The sequence below is a fragment of the Sus scrofa genome, chromosome 15, assembly GCF_054392235.1.
Source record: "Sus scrofa isolate SSC_HxYL_T2T_F1_AM1 chromosome 15, Sscrofa_HxYL_maternal_Yorkshire_Landrace_v2.0, whole genome shotgun sequence".
NCBI classification, from domain to species: domain Eukaryota; kingdom Metazoa; phylum Chordata; class Mammalia; order Artiodactyla; family Suidae; genus Sus; species Sus scrofa.
In genome coordinates this window covers 107,340,100-107,352,361 of record NC_139397.1, presented here as the reverse complement: position 1 = coordinate 107,352,361, position 12,262 = coordinate 107,340,100, and the positions used below count along the sequence as shown (strand labels likewise).

The 12,262-nt window shown below is 41.2% G+C and overlaps 1 protein-coding gene across 42 annotated transcripts in view; it reads right to left on the bottom strand.

The window, feature by feature from the left end:
• Positions 1 to 2,826, bottom strand: part of GULP1 (GULP PTB domain containing engulfment adaptor 1) — a 263,558-nt gene extending 260,732 nt beyond the window's left edge. For 30 of the 42 annotated variants that reach the window (XM_084999181.1, XM_084999152.1, XM_084999166.1 and 27 more), the window contains exon 1: positions 2,696 to 2,826. The gene's annotated coding sequence lies outside the window, so the exon portion shown is untranslated. Of the gene's footprint in view, positions 1 to 2,354 lie in introns of all 42 variants that reach the window. The other 12 variants (XM_084999157.1, XM_084999189.1, XM_021075368.2 and 9 more) reach the window with 4 other exon arrangements.
• Between the last annotated feature and the right edge of the window lie 9,436 nt (positions 2,827 to 12,262).

Below are 12,262 nucleotides of genomic sequence, written 5' to 3'. Positions count from 1 at the left end.
GTGAATCAACTGAGCTAGAAGCCCTATGACCTTTATGTCTAAAAACCTATTAATATAACTTCATCTTTTTAATGCTCACTGTAAGCTTGTAATTATGTAAAGGAAATTTCTTTACTTTGCAAGTGGAAAACTAAAATCATAGGAACAGGAAAACACTTTGCCAAGGGTGATTCATAAAGTCAATCTCAGAGTAGGCTGATATTCACAATCTCAAACTCACCAACCCAGAAGAAATACAAATTACATTAGCAATTTTTTACTAATCAACTCCCAAACCCACAATAGTAGACCTACATTCCTGAAAAAAAAAAAAAAATAGAGGAAACATAAAACGTTTCCAATGTAAACGATGGGAACTAATTTCAGATAAGGCTCTGAGGTCCTGGCTGGTCTGTAACTTAGAAGCAGCAGGCCCTTAAGTATTAGGCAAATGCGAGAAATACTGAGATCACACCAACTTCTACTCCTTTCCGTGAAGGAGATCTATTATCTGGATTACTTTGACAAATACAAGGAAGACAGTTGGATGCATTTTCCACTTTAATTTCATGACCCAAATCTGTTCCATTTGAGAATACCTAATGGAATTATTCGATTAAGGTGGAAAACCATCTGCTCAAAACCCAAGTCTTCAGTTCATACTGGCTAGGAAAAACAAGGAAAGTCAAGGTCAAGAGCTTGAAGTTTCAGCAAGCCTGGTCCAAGTTGAGGAGACAAAAAGCAACAAAGTGTGGGTATCTGCACAGAATGATTAGTGCAAAATGCATCATGCCCCCAGCTATTCCACAGCAACACAGATAGGGAAGGATCTCACTTCCCTCCTAGAACCACTTCTTTCACTCTCCTCTGTCACATCCCACTGCACTCTATGCTCGGTTTATTTATTTATTTATTTTTTTTTTTTGCCAAGAAGGCTGATCTTAGTCACCTAAAAATTCTCATTGCAAAAGAAACCCCTTGTTTAAATCCAAGTACAACCAACAGCTCCTTTCCAATTATCCCCTGCAACTTCCCCAGTCTCTTTCATGCCTGGCTACTGAGCTCAGTCTAGTTTGGCTGCCGGCCAGGTTCCTCTCTTCTTTCCTTGTCAGTCGTAAAAACTTGGAAAACACTCCTGGACAGCTCAAGGAGACCTTTTAATTATGCAGTGGGGCAGTACCTTAGCCTGTCTGCTGTTTCCAGCAAGGGTTGTAGTCGCCAGTGACTGCACTCTCCCAATTGGTGGATTTTCTAGCAAGACCACTTGTTTATGTGGGGGAAGGAGAGAAAGACTAGCAGAAAAAGGGTTGATTTGCAAATCTGAAAAATGTCCAACTCCTCTCACAGTTTCCTACTTCCTCACATTCACTCCGTCTCATTACTGCCTTCTTTTAGCACCTTATCACCCATTTGGCATCAAAGACACAAAATCACCAGTATCCTAGTCTCATTCTAATCCTAGAAGGGAGTCATAACTAGAACATTCTTCAAAAACTTTTATTCTCAACTGCTGATGCAAGATTTTTTTTTAAAAAAAAGCAGGTCCCAAAGTTATTAAAGCCTTCCTAATTGCATTATACTTTGTCAAATTTGCAGATTGAAATAGTGCATTCAAATGTCTGATTGCAAGTGAAAGTAAGGTGAGCTCAGTCGGGAAAAACTATTGGGACCCAGGAAGGGATATGTTGATCGACGGCCCGCTTTTACTCGGGGTTTGCCCAAGGTACTAAGTGCACATGACAAGTCCAACTCCAGCTACGTCTTCCTTACTCTACCCTGGCAAGCTGGTTCCAGCTGCAGCGTCCAGCTTCCTGTTCAAGTTCCATTCAACATCGTAAACACATTCCAAGAAAACCAGCCTGCCCAGAGTTCCCTCCCGCACACAGGGAAGTCTGAGAGGCGGCCCCAGGAGCCTCAGGGAAGAACCGATCTCTTTGGGTTCTGATCCGTGCAGTGATTCAGCCCACAGGGTGGTGGACCCCAGCGAGAACCCAGGGTCTCAATACCGCGCAGCGCCACGCGCCCCTCTAAGTAGCGCCCACCAGAAAGAAATACTTGACCCACCCAGCCAAAGGGTAACCCTGTGGGCGCGGCCCCTGAGTTTGGGCCCTCCCAGCCTGGGCTTTAAAGAATCCGCGGCCGGGCCTCGGAGCTTCGCGCCTCCCCGCCCCCCCTGCTCACACTCCCTCCCGCGGCCAACAAAAGGGAGGTTAAGCTAAAGAAGTTTAGCTCCTGGGTCGCCCCGCTGTGACCCGGCGAAGACTTGCTTGCTCAGTCGCGTCTGGTCCCTACCCCCGCAGCCGTACTGACCACAGTCGACCCTCGGCTCCCTCCAGCTCCCGCCCGCCGGCCCCGGTCACCCGGACCAAAGTTACCACAAAGGGCTCCAGGAGTCGGGAGAACACTGCGTCCCCGACCTCGTGAGACTGACTCCTCGTCATCCCTGAAGCACTGCCACAGCGGTCGTCAACAGGTCTTATTCTCCTTCCTTGCCGGACGTCTCCCAAAGCCTTTCACTGTCCCAATCTTTGCAACCTGCCCAGCGGCAGCAGCGGCGGCTCACAGCCCCGCGCCCTCCTTCCCCTGCACCCGGCCGGGGCTGACCACCGGCCCGCCGTTTCTCAGGATGTCGACTTAAAAGGGACTGAACGCTACCTGGCGGGACGCTGGGGTTTGCAGCCAGCGAAGCCCCAGGATAAACGGCGTCTCTCCGTACCTTACTGACTGATGCAGTCGGGTCAGGCTCCGGGCAGGGGCGTGGAGAGCCGCGGCGTCCTCGGAACCTGGCGATCTCCGCTCCAGCACAGCCGGGGCGCCGTTTCCGCGGCCGAGAGGGAAAGTTTCTCTACGTCAACACCGTGCTGGACTCGGGACCCTCCGGCTCCGGTCCCCTCCCTCTACGCATTCTCTGCCCCCTCCCTCCTCTTCCTTAGCGGCTGGAGCCAAAACGCGCTGGCTGGCGGCTGGGGCTCGAGGCTCGGGACTCCGGGTCGCTCCAGGCTGGGAACGCGGGGCTCCCCCTCTCGGCCAGAAGGAAACGCTCCCAGTCTCGGCTGGTCTCCTTGGACACTTCCAAACGGGACGCCCGTGTTCAATCTCGCTGACTTTCTTTAATCTCTAATGCTCGCCTCCTGTGCGCCCACTGAGCTATGTGTCGTCTGCACGCAGGACCCATGGGGGAGAATGGAATGCGAGAGAAACCCGACTGGAGAAGGGAAGCCTTACCTTGCTGGCTTCTTAGCCGGCACAGAAGCAAAAATGCAGCTCCTCTCCCACCCCCAGCCCTCGTCCCCCGCCGCGTTTCCTTTCGAACCTCCTGCCTGAAGCACTGAATGGGGATTATTTGCCTTCCCTTATCTCTATGTGTTTCCGAACACAATCTTAAAACACTTGTGCTGCTTAACAACGGCGGAAAGAGTGTCAAAAGAAGCAGACACACGAATTTGAGTAGAACACGCCTTCTTTACAGCCTTTATCAAGAAAGCGTGGATACAGTGTTTGCTGTGGCTCTGACTGCACCTCTACACTTTTTCTCTATTTTTCCTCATTTTTAAAAAATTCAGATCGAATCTCTGCACTTTGTTATGCCTTAAAAATAAAAAAGAAAGGAAGGGAAAGAAAGAAAACTGCCAACACCACCAGATAATGCTCCTTTGCTCCTTTCAGATATTAACCTCAGAACTCAGGACTTCTACAGGTTCAAGGGAAAACACAGCAAATGTTCTCACTGACACGATTAACTTCTATGTGGGAAGAAGGACAAGGAGTAGTATCCTCGTTTAAGTGATTCTTTGAGAACAAGTGGAACTTTACTAAAGTTTTTCTAGACATTGCTCAGAATTTAGTTTACTAAATTTTTAATTTGAATGTGAAAATAGATGGAGAGGGGGGGAAGCATTTTGCAAGACTTAAATATATTGTGTTACAGTGGAATCTGGGGCTTAGAATCAGACTGGTCATATTCCTTTCAAGACTACACACTTATTCTCTACCCTAGGTCACTGGTCACAATTACAGCTGCCAAAGAAACTGTATAAGAGAACTCATAGAGTCAAGATCACATTTACAGGAGTTAGAATAGCATCAGGCATGGAGAAAGTAGTCAATAAATATTTGGTTCTTATGTCACACTATATTTGTAACTAGAAGATAGTACTAGAAATTTCCCCCAAAGACTTTAATTGAATCAGTTTTCTTCTCCCAAATGCTTTAAAAATGTAAAATCACAATTTTTGAAATGAAAACTAAGTTTAGGAGTTCCTGTAGTGGCTCAGCAGAAACAAATCTGACTAGTATCCATGAGAAAGCAGGTTCGATCCCTGGCCTCGCTCAGTGGGTTAAGGATCCGACTTTGCTGTGAGCTGTGGTATGGGTCACAGATACAGCTCGGATCCCATGTTGCTGTGGGGTAGGCCAGCAGCTGCAGCTGCCATTCGACCCCTAACTTGGGAACAGTTGCAGGTATGGCCCTACAAAGACAAAACTAAACTAAATTTAGGGATTAGCTAATTCTAGCCAAACTCTCTTAATTTAAATACAAGGCAACTGAAGTCCAATAATCTTAATTGACTTTCCCCAAATCTCATTGTTGGGACACGCCAAATAGGGCCAGAAATTAGGCCTCTTCATATGTGGGCATTATTATCTTTTCAGTATGCTTCCTACTTTATTACAACAGCCAAGCACACAGTAAAATGACTCCACTGAAAACATGAATCATAGGACAATGTTGGTTGCTTTTTCTGTAAATAACAATATTCAATCACTAAAAAATGATGCTTACTTAATATCAAAATGATTATAAAAATAAATCAAGAGATAGCCCAATATGAATAAGGAAGTTGACCAGCTGATCAAACCCATGCTTCCATTATATAATTATAAACATCTCTGTGTTCTTTTAACACAATATTTGAAATTTTGGAAGTTGCCAAAAAGAGAAAAAATTATAATTTATATAGTATAAATATAAAATAAATTTAGACTATTATATAAATAATAGTTTATATAACTATTTATTTATATAGTTAATTTACATAGTATATCCATCATAGATGTAAGAATGGGGAAGCATGGATCCCTATAACTCTCTTTTTCCAGTCATGACATACAAGGCTAAAGATTACTCATTTTTATATTTCCTCCCAGTGTTTAGAATCTCCAAATTTGCTATTGCTCTGTAATTCTTAGAACCTGACTTTCGATATGCACTGCTTTATGAAATGGCTTAGAGGTATAAAAACCTCAAGGATGTCAGAAACAAGTTTTTAAAAACACTAAAATCAAATAAAACAAGATTTAAAATCAGATCTATAGCATGCCCCTGGAACTGAAGAAGGGAGATGCCAAGGAGAAGGGCTGCAGGGGTTCTGGCAGAATACTACCAATATGCCTAATTCTCCCCATAGCAAATACTCAGATTTCCGTTTGAAAAGCCTTCCCAGTCATCATAGGAATATATGGACCCTGATAGAGACTCAGCAGCCTCCCAATATTTTAAAATTAATTTTCTGGCTCAAGCCAGTTTCAAGTTACTCTTACTTGAACTAAAAGAACTTTGACTAAGACAGATCTGTTATTTATGGTGAGAATAACAATTTTGTTGCTGATTATTACAAAAACATACTCATGTACTGGTTGTTTAGCCGTATTACTGCAAAGCAATCAGTTAAAGTATTTGAAAATTTTTCTAAAAGGAAATAAAACACAAGATGGAATTCAAAATCTCAGTCATGTGAATTGAAAAGGGGTGTATTTCTTTTTTTTTTTTTTTTTTTTTATTTTCCCACTGTACAGCAAGGGGATCAAGTTATCCTTACATGTATACATTACAATTACATTTTTTCCCCCACCCTTTGTTTTGTTGCAACATGAGTATCTAGACAAAGTTCTCAATGCTACTCAGCAGGATCTCCTTGTAAATCTATTCTAAGTTGTGTCTGATAAACCCAAGCTCCCGATCCCTCCCACTCCCTCCCCCTCTCATCAGGCAGCCACAAGTCTTTTTTCTCCAAGTCCATGATTTTCTTTTCTGAGGAGATGGTCATTTGTGCTGGATATTAGATTCCAGTTATAAGTGATACCATATGGTATTTGTCTTTGTCTTTCTGGCTCATTTCACTTGGTATGAGATTCTCTAGTTCCATCCATGTTGCTGCAAATGGCATTATGTCATTCTTTTTTATGGCTGAGTAGTATTCCATTGTGTATATATACCACTTCTTCCGAATCCAATCATCTGTCGATGGACATTTGGGTTGTTTCCATGTCCTGGCTATTGTGAATAGTGCTGCAATGAACATGCAGGTGCATGTGTCTCTTTTAAGTAAAGTTTTGTCCGGATAGATGCCCAAGAGTGGGATTGTGGGGTCATATGGAAGTTCTATGTATAAATTTCTAAGGTATCTCCAAACTGTTCTCCATAGTGGGCTGTACCAGTTTACATTCCCACCAACAGTGCAGGAGCGTTCGAAAAGGGGTGTATTTCTTTCTGTTATGTGCAACAAAAGCCAAATGCCCACTGAACTCCTAAGGGAATCAGGGTTCCAGAGTTACAATTACTATCTGTCTTCTATCATTTTATCTCTCAGTTAATTTTGGTCCTCCTGATTAAGAACATGAGATATATTAATTGCAAAAGAAAGAACAGGGCAATAGCACCTGTGTCACCATCGAGAGAACCCATTGCTAATATTTGCTTTATATATATTGGATTGGGAATAAATTGAAAAATAAAATAAAAGTTTAAAATGGAGGCTAAAATATTACCTGTAGGACTAACAGAGACCTCGTTTGAACTGGTAGATCTAAAAATGAACAACCAAAATAACATTCTCAGTCTCACTGTGGTTCCCAGGTTCCCTACCTACAAGGAGCTAGTGTCTTTGAAAAAGGAGTTCACTGAGATCTGAGAGAGAGAGAGAGCATGAGAGAGAGAGAGAGAGAGAGAGAGAGAGAGAGAGAGAGAGAGAGGGAGAGAGAGGAAGAAGGATTAGGAGAAGAAGGAGGATGGGGAGGAAGAGGAGGAGGAATGTAGCTGAACGCTGCATTCCCAATAATTCTTCCCAGGTTTATTCCTAAATGTATTTATCAAATATGTCATAACACTTCTCCAAGGGCAAGTGAGTAAAGATGCAGAAAAAAAATTTTTGCATGGAAATCAAGAGTAGAAGAAAGGCTTTATCCAATACCTTGAGCCACTTCTTTCCTCTTTCACTTTTTTTCACATGAAAGTATACTGTACATACTTACTACTTCCTAACAATATCCCAGTATATTGTGAGCTTTTCCCTTACCAGTGTCTATTGACACTTTTGGTATTATAACTGAAGAAATTAAGAACATTTGTGCACATATTTTTGTACACCATCTGTACATATTTTGCCTACCCCTTACCAGTTATTTCATCAGAATAAATACCTAGAAGTAGATTCTCAAGTTTAGAGAATAGACTCTGATTCATTTTGAAAAAAATCTCAAGTTACAGAAAATTTGCAGGTATAGTGCAAATAATTATTTTTCTCTGAAGCATTTGGGTATGGTTACCACACACAATACTTACCATTCCTCCCCAATATCCCATTCCTCCCCAAACAATTTAGTGTAATTCCTATAAACACAGACCTCTCCATAAAGGTTGTTAAATCATCAAAATTCAAGACATTAATACTGATACATTTCTATATCTACCTCTTGGAGCCCATTCAAGTTTTTTCCAATTATCCTTATTATGTCCTTTATATAAACAGGGTCAAGTTTGAGATCACATGTAACATGTAGTTACCATGTCTCTTTGACTTCAATGACATTAATAGTTTTTTTGAGACTTGCCCTCTAGTTATACTGCAAAACGTCTTTTAATTTATCATGTTAGATTCAAGTTATGAATCTTTGGCTGCTAAAACAAGGAAGTATGATACTATATTCCTTTTTTTTTTTTTGCAGGAGGGCGCCCCAGAGCATATGGAGTTCCCAGGCCAGGGATCAGATGCAACCTACGTAGCAACTTCGGCAATGCAGGATACTTAAATTACTGTGCCAGGGCAAGGATCAAACTTGGCTCACTGGAAATTCCATTGTGCCACAGCAAGAGCTCTGATACTATATTCTTTTTACTAAAATTCTGTCAAGTTGCATCTAACATTAAATTGTCCCATTGCTGATGATCTTCACTTGATTAAGGTGATGATATTGTCAGGCTTCTCTGTAATGATAATCTTTTTTCCTTGGTAATTGGTAGGTATTTTGGGGGGGGGGTACTTTGAAACTATGTAAGTATTTCATTCCTCATCAAATTTTCAATTTATTCATTTATTTATTTATGTTAGTATAGACATATGGTTTCCTACTTCACTCAAACACTTTATAATCTGTTTTTATCATTTACTTTGACAATCAAATTGTCTTCGGTTTGGCTCAGTTTTCAAGCTGACTTGTGTGCTCTTTTGCAAAGTCTCTATCATTCAGGAGCACTTTCTTACTTAGGGCACAAAAATGTATCTACATTTCATCTTGTATTTTTCCAACCCCAACCCTGGAATCAGATATTTCTCCAAAGAAGTCAGTCCCTTTTACCAAAGAATGGTATTTAGAAGCTCGAGTTCTAGGTCCAACGTTGCTGCTATTGGACTTCTGCTTCACTTAGGTCCTCTCAGTGGCCAAAAGAAGAGAAAACATACACCTATTTCTTTTCCCTTCCTCCCCTCCGTCCTCCCTCCCTCCCTTCCTTTCCCTCTCTTTCCTTCTTTCTTCCTTCCTCTCTCTCTCTTTATGGAAGCCATGAGTTCATACACTTGTTTTCAATTTCAGCCAATACCACTTTTCATATTTGTAGCTCCCTTCTCTTCTGGTAAAAATATGGCTTCCACTCCCATTTTTCTTATTATATATTGTCATATATACTAGTCTCTCATACTGTCACAGCCCTTTCCCCTATGTGGCCAGGTCAGGTCACTCCTCTTTAGGAACATCTTCGTTGTTCTGCTCAAGGGCCAACAACTCAAGAAGGTCAGCTTTCTTCTGGACTCTTCACCCACCTAAGGCTCCAGTACATTGCCCAGGCTGCCTTCTGTATAGATTTCCACTGCATCTTGCTCAGGCTCCAACTTGTTAGGAGGTTGATCTTCCACAGTGACACCATTTTCACCACATCCCAGCTTCTTAGCTGCTCTCTGGGCCATTGCAATCCCCCAGTTCAGGTGTTAATGTGAACGTTTACTCACCTGCCCCTCCTAATAACTGAATATCATATTATCAAATTACTTCTGGAAAGTTTATGAAAATGTGTACTCCCATGCACAACATATAACTGAGTGCCATTTCTTCAAAAGTATCAGAACACCATTTACTCACTTCTATTTTATTTTTTACCTATATTGTGTACGTAGTTAGTAAGGAAACAGGTGCAGATTGGCTGTGTGAAGCGTGCTTCTTGGTGTCTGTCACATCACATTATCCTGCAAATTCCCACAGACCCCTCTCATTTTATTCCTATTTTCTCCTATTCACTTACCTAGCACAGATACTCATTCTATTGCGTTTAATATGTATCTTTTTTGTTTATATAGGTGTGCCTGAATTAGAAATAACTCTAAAAATGTATTTTATATATAATTTAAATGTACAAATGCTATTGTGTAAACTACGCCAACTTGGTCATTGCTTTTTCTCCCAGACACTTCTGATTTCAAATAATTTAAGTGAAAAATAAGCTCAATAATTGATTTAATTTTTTTTTGTCTTTTTGCCATTTATTGGGCTGCTCCCACGGCATATGAAGGTTCCCAGGCTAGGGGTCCAATCGGAGCTGCAGCCACCAACCCACACCAGAGCCATAGCAACGTAGGATCCGATCCACGTCTGCGACCCACATCATAGCCCACGGCAACGTGGGATCCCCAACCCACTGAACAAGGCCAGGGATGGAACCCGCAACCTCATGGTTCCCAGTCGGATTCGTCAACCACTGCGCCACGACGGGAACTCCTGTTTTAATTTTTATTACTTTCTCTGTTAATAAAGTTGTTAATATAGTTAGGAAGCTTTGATATTTTCTTTTATGAATTGGCTGTTTATGCCTATTGCCTATTTTCCTCTTTTCCTTATGGATTTATATATATATATATATATTTTTGTTTTTTTTTTTTTGCTATTTCTTGGGCCGCTCCCGCAGCATATGGAGGTTCCCAGGCTAGGGGTCCAATCCGAGCTGTACCCACCGGCCTACACCAGAGCCACAGCAACATGGGATCCGAGCCGTGTCTGCGACCTATACCACAGCTCACGGCAACGCCAGATCGTCAACCCACTGAGCAAGGGCAGGGACAGAACCCGCAACCTCATGGTTCCTAGTCGGATTCGTTAACCACTGCGCCACGAAGGGAACTCCCTGTATATTTTTTTCTCCTTACTCATTTTAAGTGTTCTTTAATAAATGTATTAATGTATAGAAAAAAACCTAAAGTATTTGTTTCTTTAAACTTAATTTAAATAATTATTGTGATTTGTTTGGTTCTTTTCAGGCCGCATCCACAGCATATAGAATTTCCCCAGGCTAGGGGTCAAATTGGAGCTGTAGCTGCCAGCCTATGCCACAGCCACAGCATCATGGGCTCTGAACTGCATCTGCAATCTACACCACAGCTCACAGCATGCCAAATCCTTAACTGTGGGATTCTTCTTCTTCTCCTCCTTCTTCTTTCTTCTTCTTCTTCTTTGGACTGTATAGAATTTCTTTATATGTGGTCTTTTATGATTTCTAGGTTCTCTGGTAATGCTTATAAAGACATTCTACTGGAACTGATCACCTATATTTTCTTCTAATATTTTGTAGTTTCACTTTTTGTTTTTTCTTTTCAATTTAGTTGATGAAATCTAAGGGCTTCTGTCTTTCCCCCGCTTCACCAGGATAATTACCTGAGTGTCCAATACCACTTACTGAATGATCTATTCTTTCTGCAGTGATTTTAGAAGTAATCCTTATCATATATCAATTTAGATATAAAATAGTGTCTGTTTATGAACTCCCAGGTGTGATAAAACAGTATAGATAATGCAGTAAGACATTCCCCCCAAAAAAGGTATAATGCAGACTGAAATGCAGCCAGGCTCCTCTTCCAGCCAAGCCAGTGGAGCTCATCCATGAGTATGAGTATGAAGAAAGGGGTATCTTTCTAATACAAAGACATCCTCAGTTCTTAGCTAAGTACCTGCACAGCTTCCTTGGAAGGGTGCTCAGGGTTTCTCTAGTTTGCACAAAGGCACCAGATGGGCTAGCAGCAGCCCTTTCTCATTTATCCTTCAGTGTATTCCTGCAATAAAATGTTATTAATTTTTTCAGCCAATAATTTTTTTAAAAAATTGTTGGCTAAGTTTCCCTTAATTACATCCCATTCAAAAGTTTCATCACTATTCTATCAAGTTTATTTTGCCAAAATGAATTTTGGAGTAATTTTATGTTTCCTTATCACATCTTCTTCTTTTCTGCCTTTGAATCCCAAAGTCTTCTGTTAGAATTGTGTTAAACATATATATCAGTTTACCTGAACCACTTCATTATTCAATTTTTTCTTCTGAACCTGAAACAGAAGATGCATTTCCAACATGAACAGAGTTGACTTCTCCACCCACTTATATGATATCTTTACCTTCCAACCCATTACGCTGCTACTTGTTGAGATCTTGTTTACTGCTGAGAATGAAAGGGCCATTATTCTACAGGAACTACAGAACATACACATACACACACACAAAAACACTTGGAATGCCAAACCCTACTTTACAGCAGGAATGAAGGAAAACACAGATCTTAATCCAGGTCAGGTTTCAACTTCTATTTCCAGTTTGTGTGCACCCAAGACCAGAGTGAGTGTCTTTTGTGGAAGCCAGTCATGATCAAAAGAGAAAAACTTGGACCTGTTTCATGGAAAGGCCTGGCCTAATGACCAGGAGTGGTCTCCTGAGATATGCTCTCCTGCCCCAGCATCTGCAGGCCTGGAAAGTTTGCTCAAAGCAGTTTCATTTGCACGAAAAACTGCTGAGTTCAGAAGATATTTTGTCCATTTGAAGCCTCACATACTTAAAATACAAAAAAGTAGAACAAACAATTTTACTGTAAGTAGAATAATTTTTTTTTCAATAAGGTTGGAAACAAATAATACATTCTAGATTGTCTAAAAAGTGATTTGGAGCAACAGAAAACTTTTTCTTTGGAAAATTATGATTTGCAGTCTTTTATGAAAATGCTAATTTCTTAAATGCCCTTCAAAATTCTATATCAGAACTT